This window comes from Malus sylvestris, chromosome 10, assembly GCF_916048215.2.
Source record: "Malus sylvestris chromosome 10, drMalSylv7.2, whole genome shotgun sequence".
Taxonomy (NCBI): domain Eukaryota; kingdom Viridiplantae; phylum Streptophyta; class Magnoliopsida; order Rosales; family Rosaceae; genus Malus; species Malus sylvestris.
Window position 1 is genome coordinate 3,863,356 of NC_062269.1, and position 22,707 is coordinate 3,886,062.

The following is a 22,707-nucleotide window of genomic DNA, read 5'->3' on the forward strand; positions in this document are numbered from 1 at the left end:
GTAAATGAATACACTCAAGTGCTACGATCACGTGAAGAGTCATTTACGAGTCGAAACCACCTATGGTGGTCTGTATGACAGGCCTGTGCACCTACCTTGAATTCAAGGTGAGCATATGGTGCGGGAGGTGAACATTACGTGAAGGACTGTGCCCTGGCCACGGGCGAGAGCACTAACACCGGGGTGCAGGTTTATGAGCTTTAAATGCATCTAATACAACATGTACGACTCATAAGCAACCTATACGACAATGCTGGAGTTGCCTACTACTGAAACATGTACGACAGTGTCGGAGTTGCTTAAAACATAAATGTAATCATACCATAACCCCATCACTTCAACTAATACCGTATACTTACCTGAACTTACATGGTGTCCTGCGTTCACCTTTGCATATCAGAGCGTTCACAATAATTATGTGCAAGGAATATACACAGTTGAAGTTCAGACTTACATCCTAATATATAAACATATAAACGAATGGTCTAGAATGCATAAACTGTAATGCCTCATTCCCAAACTATTTACTTATGAGAGTAATCATCGATGGTAAGCCTAATTAGACACTAGCTAAATTAACTATCAATTAATTCCCTTTCCTTACTTCAATTTCTTGATTATTCACGTAATGGTTTATGTTCGACATTTAACCACTAAACATAGGGTCAAATATTATAATCTTTCCACCAATGTCCCTCAAACTGCTCAATTTCCCAAACTAGACTATTGTCTCGATTATTCATTCTCATTTATTATATAGCTGCATCTAACATCTCATTAGACTGCCTACGTACCCTAAGCAGGAATCAAGCCATTCGTAGTTCACACAGTGCTTCAAAGTATTCATAATAATCACAAGTGGGTAACATGCATAAATCAAGAGGCCAATCACAGCACGACACGTTTCGACATCAAAAGCCAATCATAGCATGACATGTGTCAACATCAGAAGCCAATCACAACACGACACGTGTCAATGTTAGAATAAAACTAGAAACTCTTTTCTATAAATAGAGATCATTCTTTCACAATATTTCCTAATGTCATTTGTACTAAATCATTCACTAGTACTCACAAAAGGAGAGCTTGAACCTATGTACTTGTGTAAACCCTTCACAATTAATGAGAACTCCTCTACTCCGTGGACGTAGCCAATCTGGGTGAACCACGTACATCTTGTGTTTGCTTCCCTGTCTCTATCCATTTACATACTTATCCACACTAGTGACTGGAGCAATCTAGCGAAGGTCACAAACTTAACATTTTCTGTGGTACCAAAGTCCTTACTGATTTTATGCATCAACAGGAATTATCAATCATATGTGTGTATATATATATATGATAGAAAGAGAAAGATCCACTCACCTGGAGTCCGTGCTACAACTTCCTAGCACAACCATCGAGGCGTCCCGAGCGATCGGCGCCTGCGGCCAAGGCCAATTTGACCGAGAAAAGTTCCAATTTTGCCCAACCCGTCGGAACCCTAGAATTGGGTGTCCTCCAATTCGACTTCCGTACTTGCTCCGACGCCTCCACCACTACTTGGGCTTTGTTCCTGGGTTCTAGAGGAGTGTATTAGTGGTGGTAATCGAAGGGAATGGTTTCACAATTAGTGGATCCCGAGCAAGGTCTCACGGCACCCCTGTGGGATATTGTGTAAATTCCACCCCAAATCCCTTCCAAATTTGAATGGAAATGGAAGAGGAAAGACTAGGTGATGATTAGGAGTAGTGGTTTGGTCCAATTCGTGGGAAATCTGGTGGAAAACCATTGAAAAATATGGAGAAATGGACTGGGTTTGCACGGGTCACGGGTTGGGTATCCGTTTCCGCCTTTTTCCCCGTTCTTCACTCTCCCTCCTTTCCTTCCTTTCTTCTCCCTCTGATTGGTCCCTCACTTCTCTCTTCTTTCTGGTTGGCCCAACTCCTCCATCTCCCCTGTTCCGATTGGGCAGCTCTGCCCAGTTCTTTCTCCTCTCCCGTTTTCCCCTTCTTCTTTCCTCTTTTTCCCACTCTTTTTAAATCATTAAAATGATAAATAAAATAGATACCTAAGAAAAATATATAAAAATATATATATAAATAGTGACCAAACCAAAAATACTTCAATAAAACGCTAATGGATTAATTCATACACTTTGTTATACGTTGATCAACGAAAGTCAATACCGCCGCCTCTAAGGGCATTTTTGTAAAATCAAGCTTTTAAAATTAATAGAAATGTAAAATTTGGGACGGGTTGTCACACTATGTTTTGGAAAGACCTTGTTAATGAGAACAAGTTGTTAAAAAATGGTTAAGAAAAAGCTAGCTAGTTAGAAGTCTAATACTTTATTGAAAGCGGGAAGAATAAATCTAATTAAATATAATTTAATGGGAATGCCTAATCAAGCTATGTCTTGCTTTAAGTGCCCTGAAAGAGTAACAAAAAAATTGAGCAAGGATGTAGGGGCTTCCTATGGGGTAGGGATAAAAAATAGGGAAATTAGGTCTCGTCTCTCTTTTTGCTACTCCATTGATTAAAACATTATTCTTTTTCAATTTTTTATCAAGGTCCTTAGGTTTTAATAAACGTCATTAATTATTTCAATAACAAAATATTTTTTTTATTTCTAAATATATTCATTTATTGTTAGAAATGTTACATAGGGTATATTTATATTTATTGCTAAATTTGTAATCATATATTTTCATTTTTAGTTTGTACTCATTTTTAATTTGCAATCCTTTTTTAATTTGAACCAATTTTATTTTTAGTTTTAATTTGTACCCATATATTTTTTTTTGTGCCCATATTTTTTAAACTTTTATTTATTTTGTACCCATATTTAATTTTTCTAAATGTACCCATGCTAATTCTATGTATTTATTTTATGTTTTAAAATATATCAATAGTTATTTTTTAAAATAGGTTAATAATTATGTGGGTACATTGTTTTTTTGCTATAATTTTGTGAAGACCAATATTACTCTATTATTGATTTTTAAGTATTTATTATATTTTAAAAGTATTATTTGAATTTGTTTAAATTTCATAATTTGTGGGACATTAAATGCATGAGTTAAATCTCTTAAATGATGCTAAGGACCCCAATCAAAATATTTAAACAAATAAGGTTTCAATCTAACAATTAGGTTGATTAGGGACCAGAACTAAAATGACCCGATAAAAAATTGTTTCCACTTTCTTGGACAGAGTTTGTTCCCGGAAAGAGGATGGCGGGCTTAGGATTGGACAACTTGACCACTTGAATAATGCATATCTCGTTAAGTTGGGTTGGAAGGTCTTGACTAACAAAGATAATTGGTGGGTTCAACTAGTTAGAATGAAATATCTTAAGCATGAAGATCTTTGGGATATTAAAACTAGACAGAATTATTCTTTGGCCTGGAAAGGACTTCTTGATTGCAGGGATGTCTTAATGAAGGGGATGAGGTGGATTGAGGGTAATGGTCAAAACATCTTGTTCAGAACCCACAACTAGGTTTTTCCTTACCCCACTATTCCAGCTCATCCAGTGGAACAAAGACTCTATCTGAATAAGTGATTTTATTGATGATCAGTGTTGGGATAGAGTGAAACTTAACCAGGTGGTTAGCTATGAAGTGGTCAAGAAGATCTGTAATATTTCTATTACTTGCTGTAATACTAATGACAAATTAGTTTGGGGAGTATCAAGGTCTGGTTCGTTTACAATTAAGTCGACTACTTGGTTGAAAAACAATAGTCAGTTCGGTAAGACAAGTCCTTTTAAAGAGACTGTGGAAGCTGAATATTCCCCCAAAAGTCAAAATGTTTACTTGGATGTTGATTCATGAACGGCTCCAAACAAGAAAAGAATAAGTTTGTTAAGGATGTGGATAAACGATGTCCTCTTTGTAATAACGGCGAAGAAGATCAATGCCATCTCTTTTTCAACTGTCATCATGCTAGGTTAGTTTGGAGTATATATCATATTACTCCGATTAATACTTTAGCCAATGGTTTTTAACGGTATACAAGCCTGGATGGAAACGCTGTGGATAAGGATGAACTAAGTGACCTTAATGCTGAAAAATTTAGAATGACAGAAATAACAAGCATTTTAGAAGTGTTGCGTGCTAAGCTGCTTGCAATTTGCACGGGTAACACGTTCCTTGAAGCTAATGCCAAAAAGGTTTATAAAGTTCATGCCATAACTCCACTGTTACCAAGTGGCATCCCCCTGATGGTAATTATGTTAAACTGAATTTTGATGGTTCGGTGGCGCTTCAGAAGGCGGGTGCGGGTTTTGTGGTTAGAAATGAGAATGGGCCCACTCTCGGTGCTGGAGCATTTAACCCGGATGGAGCTACTCTCCCTGCAACTGAGGCTCGAGCGTGGAAAGATGGATTGGCGTACTCCTTGTAGAAGGGTTTCTCACATATCATGGTGGAAGGAGACTCCTCTTTAACGATTCAAGTTGTTGTTGGCTCCTGTTCTGTGCCCTAGAATCTCATGACCATTGTTGAATGTATTAGGTGGTTGGTGGACAAATTCTCTAATATCAACAGAAGCACATCTTCACGGAGGCAAATTTTGTGGCATATATATATATATATATATATATATATGTTTGGTAGATCCGGTTTAAATGTCACTAGTAGTCATGTTTGAACTATTATTGCTAACATATTATGAGGCTAAGCTCACCCCTTTAATGTATTAGTATCGTTTGTTCAAAAAAAAATATTTAAAAAAAAAAAAAAGTAAGCACTCTCGGAAGGAATTAATTAGCGCTAGGGTCAATCTCGTAAGTATTGAGGTGACCAAATACATATGAAATATAAGAAACTGCCTGCCATATAAGGGAGGAAGTATTTTGGTGATGAAATTAACATAACACAAAAAATAAGTAACATGTTCAATTCATAGAGTCCTCTTCTGTTGATGGATTCTTGAAATAAACTTGTTTGAGGACTTCTTGCGGGGCACAACCACCACTGCATTTCGAATATTCAACCGTCCATATTATGCCACCAATTCTAAATACCCTAGCCGTCTACAGAAAAGCAAAGAAAAAATTGTCTGCCGCCGACTCCTCCCTTTGACTTTGGGGTTGGCGGCAACCTTTTTGAAAATCATTCTCAATCTCTTTCCTCTTGCTTTTTCGTTTACGTTATTTGGTGTTGAATTGCCATCGTAAAACGCTGTCGTCACATGATAGTCCTCATCTTTTGGTCCACGCACACAATTACACAAGGTTTTGGGTCCAATTATCACCTTCAAGTTTAGTCAGTAGGACACTTTGGGTATAACCGGTGCAATGATATGACTTTCGAATGTCCAGAGGATGTGGAGTGGCGACATGATTTTATCCTTTTATTTTGTCTCTGTTTAATCATTTGCAAGAATTGTTGTAGAGTTTGGTTTAATTTCTCTATGTAGGAGAGTTGTGCTAGTTTGATTGCTCTCCATAAGAGTGTGCATGATTGTAATTCTCGTTTTGGTGTGCTACCTATTTTGGATCTATGTGTGAAGGTTGGAGCGTTTGATTTGTTGGACTTACTTCATTTGGTGTTCTAGGATCGTGGTAGGTGATTAGATGTTGCAATAGACTCATGAGCATCGCACTCCCTATCCCGATTTATGGTTTGAGATTTCCATGGCAGGTGATTAGGTGATGTTATTGGCCCATGGGCATCGTACTCCCTATCCCAATTTATGGTTTGAGATTTTGTTCTCACATTATTTTCGTGTGGTTCCCGATGAGCTCGGCCAAGTGCTTAAAGTCTATTTATTGCTTTGCGATTAAAGATGCTTTATTGTAATATTTTTCGATCTACTTTGCAATGAACCTTTTGGGTCCGAGTTGTTCATGATATGTTTTTTTTTTTTTAACAAACGATATTATCTACACTAAAGAGGAGGAGGGTTGGCTTAACCTAACAATGGGCTAGCAATAATGTGGTTCAAACCTGCATTTGGCGACAATCGAACCTAAAATGTCTCACTTACAAGTGAAGAGGAATACCATTAGACCGTAATCTTCTAAAAAATTTGCCTCACATGAGGGGGCGTATTGAGAACGAATCCCACATTGATGAGAGGAGGGACCTTGCATGGGCTTATAAGAGGTTGGCCTACTCCTCATATTGCCAATTGGTTTTATGGTGGAATCTCAACTTTCTTCATGGTATTAGAACATGTTGTCCTATGTGTGAAGCCTAATGGCCACATGATAGGAGCATATTTATGCGACTTAGTTGGCTTGTTCTTGTGCATTTATGTCGTGTTTCCTTAGTTATTTTAATGTTTAAAGTCATTTTCGTGTGTTTTCAGATTTTAAGGACAAAGTAGGCAAGAAGATGCATTTTGGAGCATTTTGGAGCAAAATGGAGCTTGGAATGCATGTCACATATTTGGAACCAAGGTTTGGACGAAATTGAAGACTTAAAGAGGCTAAGAATGTGAAGAATTAGTGTACAAAGGATCATGAACTCAGCCACAAAAGGACACACATCCTTGCCATGCAATCCACATAGCATTCCCTTTGGATTCCCATGCATGCTTAATCATCCTTGTCCCCTAAAATATTTCTGATTTCATGCCTCAATACACTCAATTATCACACTCAATTGCTGCATACCTCTTGTTCCCTTCACCCATCAAATTTCACAACCATTCCATGCACCAATTGATGCTCCATCATCCACATTTGGGATCCAATGCCTTGTGCAACACATGTTGCTGCACCTTTAACTAATTTCTGAAACATTTCACCTCCCCTTTTCATTTCCATGCAATGAACACAATCATTCATGCTCCCTAGCTGAAATACCACTCCATTTTACCCTCCATACTTTGCATCATTGCTCCATTTTCATCCTTGGACCATTGCACACCACAAATTCACCCTCCTTGCTGTGCATTTCCCCACTGCCTAATCTGATTCTCTAGGGTTTTTGGGGCCTATATATACATGTTTACAACCCTTGGCAAAGAGTTGAACCTCCCATATTCATCATTCATGCAGAAAATTCGTCCATACTCACCCTAGGCAGCAAAACACCCCAAAAACACCATTCTAGTGCCCAGAAAACATAACAGCCACTCCACCTTATTCCACCATCTTTGCCAAGTTCTCTACCACCCTCCAACCATCAAACACTCCTCCACACTCACCCTAAACCTTTCCATACCATTCCCCATCCATTCTACACCATAAAACTACCCAAAACCTGTCCATAACCCAATCTGCCGCAAGCAAGGGAACGGAGGAATCTTGGATGCACTTGCTGCCAAGTTGGAGCATTCTAGGTGTTTTCTTTCTTTGGATTTTAATGTCTAATTCATGTAATCTTTGTTTTGCTTTAAGTATGATTGGCTAATTTCGTTTTTGGCTAAGGGTGTATTCAAAACCATGATTATATATGTGAAATGAGTTGATTACTTCCAGTTATTGTTACATAAGTCGTGAATACAATTTGTTTAACCATTTGATTTAGAACTTATTCTTGTATGTTGATTGAGAGTGCACGCTTAATTTGCATGCTTGAATTTGATGCTAGGATATAAATTTGTTTCACCTAATCGTTATGAATTTATATTCGTAAGTAGTGAAGGTCGCTAGTCACGATCGTGTTAAGTAGATTCCTGGCAAGAGTATCATGCTTTTCATAGTTACGAATGCCTTGTCGATGCTTATGATTTCCAAAGAACGTAATGATTCTAACTTGTGTCTTCATCATGCTGTTCATATAAAGAACTTGTTAGGAATAATTTGTTTGCGATGCATATTCATCCAATTCAATGATCCTAGGGAAATCTGAAGGTTAATTTAAGTGGACCTAATTAACTTGGAGTGTTGAGGTTCATAACTTATTCAATTGATAACTGGAAATCGATTTAGGTTGCATATATTTCATGTGTGGAGAAGAACCCCTTAGCCATTCCATCATCCATTGATTCTTCATAACTTTGTATTACAATCTGTTTCTCTTACAATCTGCCATTTAAGTTTATTTTCGTCCAAATCAAATCCCCAATTATTTTGAATTCCTAGATTAATTGGAAAGTGTGTTGGTTTATGTTTTTAAGTGTTTTGGTACAAGTTAAAACCCAAATTCGTCCAATTTGATGCTTTGTGTTCAAAACTGCCCATAAAGTGGTTTTTAGGCAGTTTTGAGTGTTTGGTTGCTGTTTTGATTCTTTTGGTTCGTTTTAGTGTTTCAGAGTTTAGTTTTGCATTTTTTGAGTCTAATCTAGTGCTTTAAACTTTGTTTTTACATTTCTAAGTCAGTTTTCAAGTGTTTAGCAATCCCTCCTAATCCCCGGTCTAGAACGATCCTTATTTACATACTTTGCTACAATTGATAAAAAGAGGGTTTAATTTTGTGTGTTAACTTATTTTTCACATCACCACACGCACTCCACGTCACCCATTTTAGTTGTCCACGTGTTAGGCTTGAAAATTCGTCACACGTGAGGGGACGTGTTAAGAATGAATCTCATGTTGATGGGAGGAGGGACCTTACATGAGCTTATAAGTAAGTTGGGCTAAATGGTAGTCATATGACATAAATTCGAAAACATATGACCATTGAACTAAATGGTAGTCATTTTAGTATTTCTTTGAAGAAACATATTCGTCTATTTTATTCACTAAAATTGAATGTCGTAATGGTTTTGTTTAATTTTTTGTAAGGAAAATCTTTGAATGTTAAATTAAAATATAGATAATTTGAATCGTTGAAATATTTTACAAAATAGTGTCACTTAGATAAAGTAAATCATTTATGTGATCATTTTTACTATGTACGTGTTCCTTTGTGCTTGAGGACTGCAAACATTTTTTTTTTTTTTAATAATGGAAACGTTTACATCCTTAGCAAGTATTAAATATAAATATCAAGGAAAACACAACAGTCCTCAAACAAGTAGCAATATAACGTACATCATAAAAATACCTTAATGGTTGATTGGACTTGCACCTCGAAAGGAGGACACTTGACTGTAATCGCTACTTTCAGCTGCCCTGCATTGGGTTTTAGAAGGTAAAATTAATCAACTTACTTCGCAAAGCTCAAAATTTTGCTTGCTCACCATTCGAAACTAAAAGCGCTTTGTACTTGTACGGTAGAATCGGACAACAATTAGTTTGCTAACAAATTATATAATATTAGATCTATGTATAAAAGTTAAATAACCAAAATGATCCTTGAGATTTGCATAACTCATCACTTTGGTCCTTGAGATTCCAAATCAATAAAAGTAGTCTCTGAGATTGTCTACCATCCATCATTTTGGTCATTCTGTTAAAAACTCCGTTAAATGTCCCAGAGCTCTTGGCCGGAAGTTTGGGCAATTTTCAAAGCTTCGTAACTCAATCGTTTCTTAACCAAATTCGACCCATAATATATCAAAATGAAGATAGAAAAGTGTAGAATAAGATTATACCTATTTGAAAGCCCAATGGTTGCCGGAGATGGCCGGAAAATAACCTCAAAGTTGACTGGTCCGAGCGAAAACTGGAAAACTCACTGGAAACTGGGTAAACTTTAAACGTTCATAACTTCTTCAATACTCAACAAAATCAAGTGATTGAAAAACGAAAATCATACTTCTCGACGAGACAAAGAGAATGGTATCTTTTGCGACCACTAAATCTCCGTGGTTTGGCTGGAAAACGGCTCGAAAGTGGCTAACTCGAGACCAATACAGCCACTTTCGAGCCGTTTTTCAACCAAACAAAGTCGAGTTAGCCATCAAAAGAGGTACCGTTCTCTTCTTCTCATCGACAAGTATGATTTTTGTTTTTTAATCACTTGATTTCGTTGAGTATTGAAGAAGTTATGAACGTTTAAAGTTTACTCAATTTCCTGCGAGTTTTCAAGTTTTCCCTCAGACCAGTTAACTTTGAGGCTATTTTCCAGCCATCTCAGCAACCATTGGGCTTCCAAATAGGTATAATCTTATTCTACATTTTCCTATCTTCATTTTGATATATTATGGGTCTAATTTGGTTAAGAAACAATTGAGTTACGAAGCTTTGAAAATTGCCCAAACTTCCGGCCAAGAGCTCTGGGACATTTAACAGAGTTTTTAACGGAATGACCAAAATGATGGATGGTGGACAATCTCAGAGACCACTTTTATTGATTTGGAATCTCAGGAACCAAAGTGATGAGTTATGCAAATCTCAGGGACCATTTTGGCTATTTAGCCATGTATAAATTGATGTGAGAAATATATTTAAGGAGAAATCACCCTTGTTGCCAAAAATCAATAAGAAAAAAAGCCTTGTATTAGAAGAAATTCTGATTCTTTTTATTAGAATATATCTGCAGATAGATAGTCAATATCAATCTGACTTGTGATTACATCCCCAATACTACTATATAACAGTACAAAAAGGTTTCTAGCAGATATTTTAGGAAATCTTACTCCTTTAGAACTTAAGGCAGTTTCACAGTTACCTGCATCATTTCCAGCAATTTTGACATCATAGTTGGCCGTCAAAGGATCCTCGTATATCTCAACTTTTGCGTTCCGGAATGAAGCACCCATTGATTCGTATGAAGCAGCACATTGCTTAATAGGCTCCGATGGATCACTCTTGAGTAAATTGTTGATGAATGCTTGGCTATCTTTTGCATTCACTATGGCTAGATCGAGGGCGACTTGATAAAGAAATATGTAAGTGGATGCCGATTTGATGGATCGGAGTGGAGAACTTCCATGTGTTAACTACATTGTAATGGTTGGGAATTGAAAGGAAAATCAAGAACGGATGAAGAGAAGGATGAACACAGAGATATTGGAGAGAGAGAGTTTAGAGAGAGAAATAGGATTTGTATTGACTAACTAAAGGAAGATTACACACACTGTTTTTATCAGAGAAATCCTAACTACCTTACTAACTATATTACTAACTATATTTCTAACTATATTACACTTGTACCCTTAATACTCCCCCTCAATCTCAACTGGGGAAACCCAGTTGGAGATTGGAAGAACATATGCAATCACTACTACAGAAAAACAGAACAGCTTGAACCAACTGCAACCTTGATTCTGCAAATATGGAAATTATCTTGAACCTTTTCTGAATAACGAGTTTATTATAGCTGCTGAGCAGCAGTGAACATCAATCTGCCCCAAATATATTCACTGACTACTGCAACACACTCAATTTGCAAGCTCAGGAGGAAGCACATCGAAAAGTCTAATATTCCTCTGCCTTGTGCAGGAGCTTCAATCACATAACAGCCTCTTGTAAAATTGTAACACATCCTCATGCCGGTTATAACAATTTCTTGCGGGTTTACCCTTCGTGGGATTTACCGTCAACAATCTCATTCAACTTGGCTTCGGCCTTTAATATTTACAAAAACAGAAAATGAACAAACTATAGTGTGGCATCGGCCTTAACTATAGCACCACGGGATCGCCCTTTGTGGATTTTACCAAAAAACAACTTCTTTGAACAATGGCATCGGCCTTCTCAATTTCGACAACTGAAAATCAACATCTATGTAGGATTAACCTTCGTGGGATTTACCTACTCACAGCACGGAATTACCCTTCGTGGGATTTACCGTTAACAACTTCTTCTACCCTTCGTGGGATTTACCATTTATAACTTCTTCAAACTTCATCGTATAACCGGACTTACTGTAGATTCATGCTAACAACTGAGTTGGTTAGACTTTGAAATTATAGGCTGTGATAAGGAATATACTGCACAACTCCTCAGTTAGCACCTGAATACTCACTCCAGTAACCTTTGCTGAATCTAATAAACAAGCATTGTTGCTTGCTTCTCTGCTTTGAAGGAACATTCTCATGCATCGTCATCTTCTTCCCAAAGCCTCAACCTTTCACAAGAATTAGTACCCCAACAAACCCCCCTGATCAGGCACATGACTCTGCGGGGTCAACTGTTGCAATGGAGACTTAGTCCCAACATATTAATCTACCCAAATCAAACACTCATAAAAAACATTCACAAGAAAGATGAATAAAATCAAACATCCGTTCATCAGCAACTTGGCAACAGTCATCAAAAGATTCAAAAACGCTCACCAAATCAATCTTCAAGACATCAATATTATGGAACTGAGATTCACAAACACTCATCAATATTGAAGTTCTTAGTCCCATATATGCAGTTGCAACGAAGATTTTGTTCATCATATTATGGGACTGATCATCAATCTTCGTTGTTTTCCGAACACTCATCAGCCTACCTTAGCAAATTAACCCGGCCAGAATCGATCTCCAAGCCATCGTGCACCAAATCAAATATCCAAATATCACAAACACTGATCTTGAAGTAATCACCAATCTTGAGTCCAAATATCACACTACATTTTCTTATTGAAACATTTAATCAAACAGATTATGTGCACTGTGAAAACCAGAAGTCAAGAACCTGATAAGACTTCAATCTTGACCCAAATAATGCTGAGGAAGCAAACCAATCAATCTACCGATCAGCAGCAACCATAGATTTGCAGAAAAATCAAACCCAACAGAAGAAACAGAGCAGAAAGTCCCCTGCCACACTATAGAAGGTGCCACACCTGGAGTGCACCCATGTCTGATCTTTCTTCCATACCAGAGAACAGAGTAGAAATCAAAGAATTCATTGACCCATTTCTTCAAACAGTTAGAGTGCACAGAATCAGAACCTGAAGAGCTCTCAAGATTTGCAATCTTGAACAAACAACCACCAGATCGCACGTCTCCTTCCTCCTCCGTCATTTGCTACAGTATCTGGTTCAAAAAGGAAGTCATTGGTTCTGGAACCTCTGCCAGTATACCCTAATCGCAAAGGCTTCACCGCCTTCAGACCGACGATCCTAACAAAACCCGTTTCTCAATTTTCACCAAAAACTGAGTTTTTCCCGATTTCAACCAATGGTGGTTTGCGAATGGCCTCGCGACAATCCGTACGTCAACCCAAGTCCAAAGCTCACAGGTGATGTGACTAAAAAACTCGATTCCATATCCTCTGAATCGCAGTCAACCCATATGTAATAGAACGATTGCGGGAGCACCGAAAAACTTATCCGAACATCTAATGAAAATTTGGAAAGAAAACTAAGCTAAAAAAAAAAAAAAAAAAAAAAAAAAAAAAAAAAAAAAAAAAACAGACGAAAATTAATGAGAAGTGGAACCACCAGAATCATGGCGTGAACCTGGCGGCTATGATACCATGTTAACTACATTGTAATGGTTGGGAATTGAAAGGAAAATCAAGAACGGATGAAGAGAAGGATGAACACAGAGATATTGGAGAGAGAGAGTTTAGAGAGAGAAATAGGATTTGTATTGACTAACTAAAGGAAGATTACACACACTGTTTTTATCAGAGAAATCCTAACTACCTTACTAACTATATTACTAACTATATTTCTAACTATATTACACTTGTACCCTTAATACCATGCACTCGGTATTATTTATGGATTTTTGGCAAACACCATCGACCAATTGATCTGCTGATGCATTGGCTGGTGAAGGAGATGAGAGGAGAAAAAACAAATTACAAGCAAAGAAGAATGTTAACGCATAACCAAGAGGGGACTCCATCGTATGGAATTTGTAATTTGAAAAGTCGATATGATTATGCTATAAATAATAGTGAGATATGGCAGTTGCTAGGGTTTCATAAGAGTCTTTTTTTAGTTGAATATTACGGATTTACTAATATTTTAGTGTTCCTAATGGAGTAAGATTTTCTCTCTTCCAAATCATGTCCCCTTTCTTTTTTCTTTTCTCATTTTCCTCTTAATTTAATCGTGACCGTTCAAATATGAAGAAACTGAAGAGGAAGGAAATTTAAAGGAGAGAATTCTACTACGTTTTTATTATCATGTGTTAATGAACATTTCCATGGATGCTTTCAATGTTTGTTTGCTTCACCCGAGTCCAGTTTAGACGATAAAACAAAACATAATTATGGTTTTTTTATGAGTTTGGGTCACAAATATAAAAGAGAAAACTTGATATAACTCCAAACTTGGTAGCTAATATTAGAAATAGTCAAATTTTAAAAAAGAGAAGTGATTTCTATCTTCACTATTTGCTTTCTCTATTTATATTTTATATTTATTATTTGACATATGTATTCGACTAACAAATTAAATTATATAATTAATCCATTAAATTCATAAATGTTGCAGTCATATGTAGAATAGAAATGTGATTGTGTAAATTCAAATGTATCTAGGAATATATTTTATATTCCTTTTAGTAGTCTAATTCCTATTAGAGTTGTAATCCTAAAAGGGTACAAATTTTACCTATCCTACTACTATAAATAAAGACACAATGGGGGTGATACAACACACACCTCACAATTAAATCTTTCTCTTCTCTCTCTCACTACCGCCGGCCTCCCTCTCTCTATTCCCTTAGAATAGCTCAATTAAATAGGCCTACAACACATTATCAGCACACTATTGCCAGAAGCTGAGGAACTGACGGATCGTAGAAGGAGGCTATCTTCTATAAAATTCAAAGACTCTTATTTGTTTTCTGTCAATCGGGTACGCTTAAAACAAAGGAAGATATTTGAAATATCCATGAAGCATGAAAACATTCCCCATGATGCATGAACCCCTTTATTCCTTTTGATATATATATATATATATACATATATATATATATACATATATATATATATACATATATATATATACATATATATACATATATATGTATATACATATATATGTATACGTATATATGTATACATATATATGTATATACATATATATGTATACATATATATGTATATATATATATGTGTGTGTGTTTCATGCACTATGCAATTATATTGTTATGTGGAATTGTGAGTCAAACCATATATATAAATTAGAAGCATATTAGGGTTTTTCAAACCCTAGAGAAGTCGAAGAAAAAAAATTAAGAACCGTGCGGCATGGTCGCCGCACCACCACCGTGGCACCGCCGATATCCTCTGTGCTGGCCTACAGCCCAGTCGCGTCGAGCACGCCACCAAGACTACATCATTTCAACATCAAGACCATGGCAGCAGCCTTTTGAGCTTTGTTGTGACTACATGGACACACTAGGCCTTCTACCTGGCTGACTTACACTGGCCTGAAGCCCAACCCATCTCCACAGAAAGCATGTAGCCTTTCTTGGATCTATCAATGTGCTCCCGGCCAAACCTACCAGCAGCCTTATGTTGTTGGGCTTTATCCTGCGCCTTAGGCCCGCTGCAGTAAACTCATCCGCTTACTGGGCTTTGACCTCGCCTAGGCCTACTTTCCAGCAACTTTTCCTGCTGGGCTCGGTTTGCCCCAACCCGAAACCAGCTTCAGCTAGGTTTCTCGGACTAACCCAAGGCCAGCTTTCACTGGGCCTACACTCGTGTCCAATTTTCGGCTCAATGCCAGCAGCCTTGGCTGCTAGGCTCACCCAGACCGCTTGGCCCGAGCCCTGCAACCCTCCCCGATGCCCAATAAGCCTGCAACCGAATCTACAAGGCTCCACTCTCGCATTATTTTGCTTCCACGATCAACTCTGTTTGGTCCTGATCTATTGAATTAATTAAAAGTGACATGCAGTCCATTAATCTGATAATTAATCCAAAATTATTGACCTGAATATCATTTTTGGACATTAACGATTCAATAATTTATTTTTATACTTTGAATTGTTGACATCCTTTCGTAGTCTCAAAACTCTCACACTTGAGTTTCTGAAGCAACTCAAATCCACTACACTTAAATTACCATATTGCATTCTGTGTTCTTGCAGGAACCTCTCATTTATGAACTAATTGTTCATAAAACTAAATTGAACCTGTAGTTTCATATTTAGTGCCTTTGAAACCCAAAGTTTTCATTCAAAACTTACCACATGAAACCTAAAGCTTTCATGCATAAATTAAACCAATACATGTCTATAAAACCTGAATGTTCTACGATGTATATTTATGGATTACCATATGACTATGTTTTTGTTGTACCCTTCATTTTACGGACATGTCGAACTTGAACAAGCTCGATTTCACCACTCTGGAAGTATCTAGAAGAAACTACCTGAAGTGGGTTCAAGACGTGAAGCTTCATCTTACTGTAAAGGGTATTAGAGCCACCATCGAGGCACCTATCGACGACAAACCTGTCGACGAAGGTCAGAAAGCTACTGCAATGATCTTCATTCGAAGACACATCCATGATGCTCTATAGACCGAGTACCTTGCTGAGGAGGACCCACGCACCCTTTGGTTTGTTCTGACCAGAAAGACATCTACTTACCTGAAGTAAGACACGACTGGCAGCATCTTCGCTTCCAGGACTTTAAGTTCGTGAATGAATACAACTCTGAAGTTTGTAGAATCCGATCACTACTGAAGTTCTGTAAAGTGAAACTAACCGAATCAGATCTCCTGGAGAAGACATATTTGACCTTCCATGCCACCAATATTGTCCTGTAACAACAATATAGGGCACAGAAGTTCACCAAATTTTCGGATTTTTTTCTGTTTTACTTCTCGCTGAAAAGCAGAATCAGCTTTTGATGAAGAATCATTAAGCTCGACCGACGGGATCGAACTCCGTGCCTGAAGTGCATGCGACCAATTCTAGCAGCCACAAACGATGCAAAAATCGTCATGGCCAAGGCAATTGGCGGCAAGCCCTACCACGGGCCCAAGGTCAACAGAATCAAGGCCCACCCAAAGGAGGAAATTTGACCCATAAGCACCTACCCATTGCCCATAAGGTTCCAAACTTTAAGAACAAGGGAAAAGCTATCGTTCAATCAACTTCCATTGAAATGGACATGTGCTACTGCTGTGGATCAAGGGATCATTGGTCACGTGTCTGCCGCGCGACCCTCGAGGCTATTGTCAAGTATCATTCCCGTCGTGAGTCTAAATTTGCACGTGTGGATCATTCGGAAGATGCTACTACATCCATGAAGATATCAGATTTTCAGGAGGTATTAGCTCCTATGGACAAATAAATTTTAGACATGTTTTAAGGTGTTTTACCCCTAGTGGCCGAGCCCACTAGAAGTGGTCGGACCCCCTATTTTTTCGGTTTATGGTTTAATTTTGGACAATTTTTCTAAGTATACATAAAAGCTCGTATCATGTTGTCCAATGGTACCGTCTTAACCATTAAAGGGGCCCTCTATTCTCCACGCTCTGAAAGAACGTTGCTGAGTTTTAGAGATATTCGAGATAATCAATATCATATTGAAACCACTGAAGATAATGATTCTGAATATCTTTGTATCACTTCATACGAATATGGCCAGAAGTGTATTCACGAGAAGTTGAAACATTTCCCGAGTTTGTTGCACATCAAAACCATTTATGGCATAGAAGCCACCATATGGCCGGCTCTATGCCTAAGTTCCAGAACACTTTGCTGCTTTGGAATGACCGTAGGAACATCCCAAATGTGATATGATACGTTGTATCCTCAAATCATCACATGGGCATCATTTACATCCCTACGTTGGATTCCCGCCATGCAAAGCTTGTTCTTTGGGGAAGTTGAATACTCAACCCTCGATTACTAAGATTATTCACAACCCTACTAAGTTTCTTCAGATGATTTAGGGGGATATTTTTAGACCTATCCAACCAACATGTGGACCATTTAGATACTTTATGGTGTTGGTTAATGCATCAACACGATGATCACATGTTTGCCTGTTGTCCACATGCAACGCTACATTTGTGAAACTCCTAGCACAAATTATTAAGTTAAGGGCTCACCACCCTGATTATCCAATCAAGTTGATTCGACTGGATAACGCTGAAGAGTTTACGTCATAGACTTTTGACGATTATTGCATGTCACAGGGATTAAAATGGAACATCATGTACCCCATGTTCACACCCAAAACGGCCTGGTAAAAGCTTTCATAAAGCACATTCAATTGATAGCTCGAACTTTGGCTATGTGAACCAAACGGCCGGTATCTGCCTAGGGCTATGCAATATTGCACACAACTATATTGGTTCGCCTGAGGCCCACCGCTACCCAACCTAATTCACCTTACAATTTGTTACTGGATACGAGCCTGACGTCTCGCATTTACATGTGTTTGGGTACGCAATTGATGTGCTAATAGCGCCGTCACTACGTACCAAAATGGGTTTTCAAAGAAAAATGGAAATCTATGTCGGTTATGATTCGCCATCAATTGTTCGTTATTTAGAACCTTTGACATGAGATCTCTTTACCACACATTTTGCGGATTATCACTTTGATAAGACAGTCTTTTCGTCGTTAGAGGGAGAAGCATGCTAACGTTCTTGGAGAAAGTTGCGAAGTGTCGTGGTATGCTCCCACTATGTCTCATTTAGATCCCCGTAATGCCCAGTCTGAAATTAAGTTGCGACAAATTATAGATCTTCAGTGCATTGCTCAGAGCATGCTAGATGCTTTTAATGATCTATCAAAGGTGACAAGTGTTGGAAATGTGCCCTAAAACCAATCATATGATGATACTTTACGGACATTTCAAATGTTAAACTAATCTAGTTTAACATATAAAGGGCAAAGATTATTGTTTGAGCCGTCTCATATAAATGTTATATGCTTAAACGATAAAGTCCAAGGAATATGTGATTGGGAGAATGCAATCTAATGAAGTTAGATTAATGAGACCATTCTTTCGTAGACACATCCTAAATGTTCCTGATCATAGGATTACCAATTGGGCATTGACAGTCCGTTAAGATCAGTACGTACTGTGTCTTCTCTCAGGGAGAGTGACTAGTCTCGAGTCATTGGTGTGTGTGACATCAAGACAAGTACGTAGGTGCTCAATAAGAGAATGAGTTCACTGAACGTGATCAACGAAGAGTTCTTATATTCCATGTCACATGAGAACTCATGGTTGGGATAATGCAAAGTAGTCCTTTGACCTGAGGCATCACAGTTGTCTTGTGGTTAAGTCCTTAATCTTTGATTATGTCTAATTCACCCCCTCGGGGTGTCACGGCATCGTTGGGGTTAAACCACTTAGCTATGGAGACAAGTGAATGCGCAACAAGGGATCTCTAACCTTCAAACAGTTGAGGGAGAATACTCTATGATATGATTTGGAATCTCTGGCCAGAGTATGAATGAGATTGGGGAATGCGTTCCAAATCACATTCAAGGAAATCATATAAGCAAACGATTCACATTGGATAGTAGACATGAGTAAATAAACTATCATACCAAACAATGTGGTCAAGAGTATTAGATTAGAGAAGGACCGTATTGCATTTGTAATCCCGAACTGAATAGGTTCTCCACCTCTTCTGATTAGCTTAGGTAACCATGATATGCTGCTAGGTGTCACTCATGGTTTGTGGAAGCCCTAAACGTGTGTAATCACTAAAGGGAGAATTGAAAATAGTTTCAATTCACAATCGATGTAAAATGGTTTTAATCGCCCACTACCTCGCTAAAAGGAACCTAATGGATCGCACACCGTAAAAGGTAGAGATTGGAGATTAAACGGAAATGAGTAAGAATGATTAAATGGTTTAATCATTTAATTATGGCAAGGATTAATTAATATGTTAATTAATCAAACGAATAAGTTCGTTAAAGACTTCGGGATAGTTTTGGACCTTAAGGCCCAATGGGCTTCGAACGTCAAGCCCATTAACTTAAATTGTATGACAATTTAATGAATAAAGATTCATTAAAGCCCAAAAGCCCAAACATCCCTAAATGGCCGGCCATATTAGATGAATTAGGGTTTTGGTTGTTTAGGTTACTTAAAGAAGTGACTATATAAATGACTTTATAGCCAAAATTCATTAAGGAAAAATTAAGGGTTTATTTTGGGGGAAAATTGGTGAGAATTGTCTCTCCATTTTCTCTCTAAAGAGGCCAACACCTTGGAGGGTACATCTAGCAATCCTACTACTCCAAGGTCACTCATTTCTTCTACAATCAAACCTTGGTGAAGAGACTTAGAGGTTCCCTATTTTGGGAACTTGGAGAAACCTATTTTTCCATCCAAATCCATGGATCTAAGAAGCAAGGAATGAAGGCCCTATCTCTTTGGGTGATTAGCCTTTACTTATGCAAAGAGGAATCTACAAAGGTAATAATTTCAACTCACTTTGTTTTGAGTTGATTATTGGTTCACCAATCTACTAGGCTTTGAATTTCATGGTAATGTTTTGTTTTTTAGTGCATGCAAGCATGATTCCGCCTTTAATTGTTAATTGCATGTTATATGATGTTGCTCAAATGAACATGTTTTTTCAAAATAATTCCTTCAACAAGATCACATATACCCGCCGTAAACGCACCTACAAGGATGTACCCTGCGTAGTTCACAATCATGCCTGGGAAGGCCAGGCCGTCCCCAAAAGTGGGGAGGCCGCACCTTCCACACGGACTGGTACATTGGCGGCTAGCCAATCATCTGCTCTGACCTTGAAGCATGGCAGACCCCCTAGTTCAAAAGATTCACAACCCCGAAAGACGAAATCGGCACCAACTAGTGCCCCTCGTTTGAATCCAACCGTCACTCACTCATATGTTCCAACGTATAAGGTTATTTTAGATTACGGTGATGTCTTAGATGAAACAAACCGATCTTCCGAGAATCACAAGATTTCAGTCCATTACGCAATATTAGATAAAGTTTGAAATCGGAATGAGATGATCGTCAATGATGCATTTGCATACATAGTATCTACTGACATCATGCTTAGCGATGACATTGAACCACGTTCTATTTATGAATGTCGACGTGTAATGGATTTGTCAAACTGGAAACAAGCAATCCAGGTCAAACTCGATTCGCTTGCGCAACATAAAGTTTTTGGACCTATAGTTCCTACACCACCACATGTGAAGCTCGTTGGCTACAAGTGGGTTTTCGTGATGAATCGTAATGAGAAGAATGAAATAGTGCGATATAAAGCACGCCTCGTAGCGCAAGGCTTCTCTCGCCCTAGGATTGATTACGAGGAGACTTATTCCCCTATAATGGACGTTATAACGTCCGCTACCTAATCAGTTTGGTAGTTTCTGAAAAACTAAATATGCAACTTATGGACATGGTAACCGTGTATCTCTATGAGAATCTAGATATGGAAATCTACATGAAAGTTCCCAAAGGACTTCCATTGATTAGTTTAAATAGTTCTAGACCACGGAACACTCTCTCTATTAGATTGAGGAGATCACTCTACGGATTGAAAAAATCCGGGCGAATGTGGTATAACCATCTAAGTGAATATTTGACAAGTCAGGGTTATGTGAACAACGAATTATGCCTATGCATGTTCATAAAGAAGTCACATTCCGAATTTGCGATCATTGCAGTTTATGTCGACGACATGAACCTCACAAAACTTCCGAAAAGCTTGAGGAAACTGCTACACACTTGAAATTGGAATTTGAGATGAAAGATCTTGGGAAAACTCAATATTGCCTCGGCTTGAAGATCGAGCATTGTTCGGATGGAATCTTAGTACATCAATCAAACTACAACCAAAAGGTGTTGCGACATTTTAATGAGGATAAAGCGAAGCCTTCGAGTACTCCTATGGTCGTTCGAACTCTAGATGCTAAACGAGATCCCTTCTATCCAAATAAAGATGAGGAAAATATTTTGGAACCCGAAGTTCCATAACTAAGTGCAATTGGGGCTTGTACTTGGTTCAATGCACTAGACCCGACATCTCCTTCACTGTTAATCTTTTGGCTAGATACAACAATGCGCCCACATGCAAGCACTGGAATGGTATTAAAGACATTTTTCGCTACCTCAAGGGTATGACGAATTTGGGCTTGTTCTATACTCACGAATCTTCGAATGTTGTCGCCCCCCTCGGTTCTCGGATTGATTCCCGCCTTGTTGGTTACGCTGATGTTGGATATTTGCCTAACCCACATAGGGCACGTTCTCAAACGAGTTATGTCTTTACCGTTGGAGACACCACTATATCTTGGAGGCTACCAAGCAAACGCTAATTGCAACTTCTTCAAACCATGCTGAGATTCTCGCCCTACATGAAGCATCACTTGAGTGCTTTTGGTTTATAGTAGTTATGGAACATATTCGAAACACTAGTGGTCTTACTTTCGTCGTTGACCTTCCTACGATGATCTTTGAAGACAATGCAACATGTATTGAGCAGTTAAAGAAGGGATACATCAAGGATGAGTGTTGCAGTCATATTTGAAATAGGAATGTGATTGTGTAAATCCTGGTGTCTCTAAGGATATCTTTTATATTCCTTTTAGTAGTCTAATTCCTATTAGAGTTGTAGTTCTAAAAGGGTAAAGATTTTACCTATCCTACTACTATAAATAAAGGCACAATGGGGGTGATACAACACACTCCTCACAATTAAATCTCTTTCTTCTCTCTCTCTCTCACTACCGCCGGCCTCCCTCTCTCTATTCCCTTAGTTCAGTTAAATAGGCCTACAACAATAAATTCTAATTTTCCATGCACCTTAAAAACATGAATTTGTAGATTCATCTTATTAACATGTGAAACTAGCATTCATCTTATTAACATGTGTCAAGTGATGAGTGAGAAAAGTAAATAGGAGAAAAAAATGGAAGAGATAGCTAGCGTTCATCTTATTAACATGTGAGACCACGGAATCCTTTTAATTAAGGCTTTATACTCAAATTTATAAGAATTGGATTTTTTTCAGCAATATATTTTTAATTTAGTATGTCTAAATAGTATTGATGAGAAACCTTAATAAGAAAT

At 38.0% G+C, this 22,707-nt stretch overlaps 1 pseudogene; it reads right to left on the reverse strand.

Moving 5' to 3' along the window:
• Nucleotides 1-10,290: 10,290 nt before the first annotated feature.
• Nucleotides 10,291-13,557, reverse strand: LOC126587295 (uncharacterized; annotated as a pseudogene).
• Between the last annotated feature and the right edge of the window lie 9,150 nt (nt 13,558-22,707).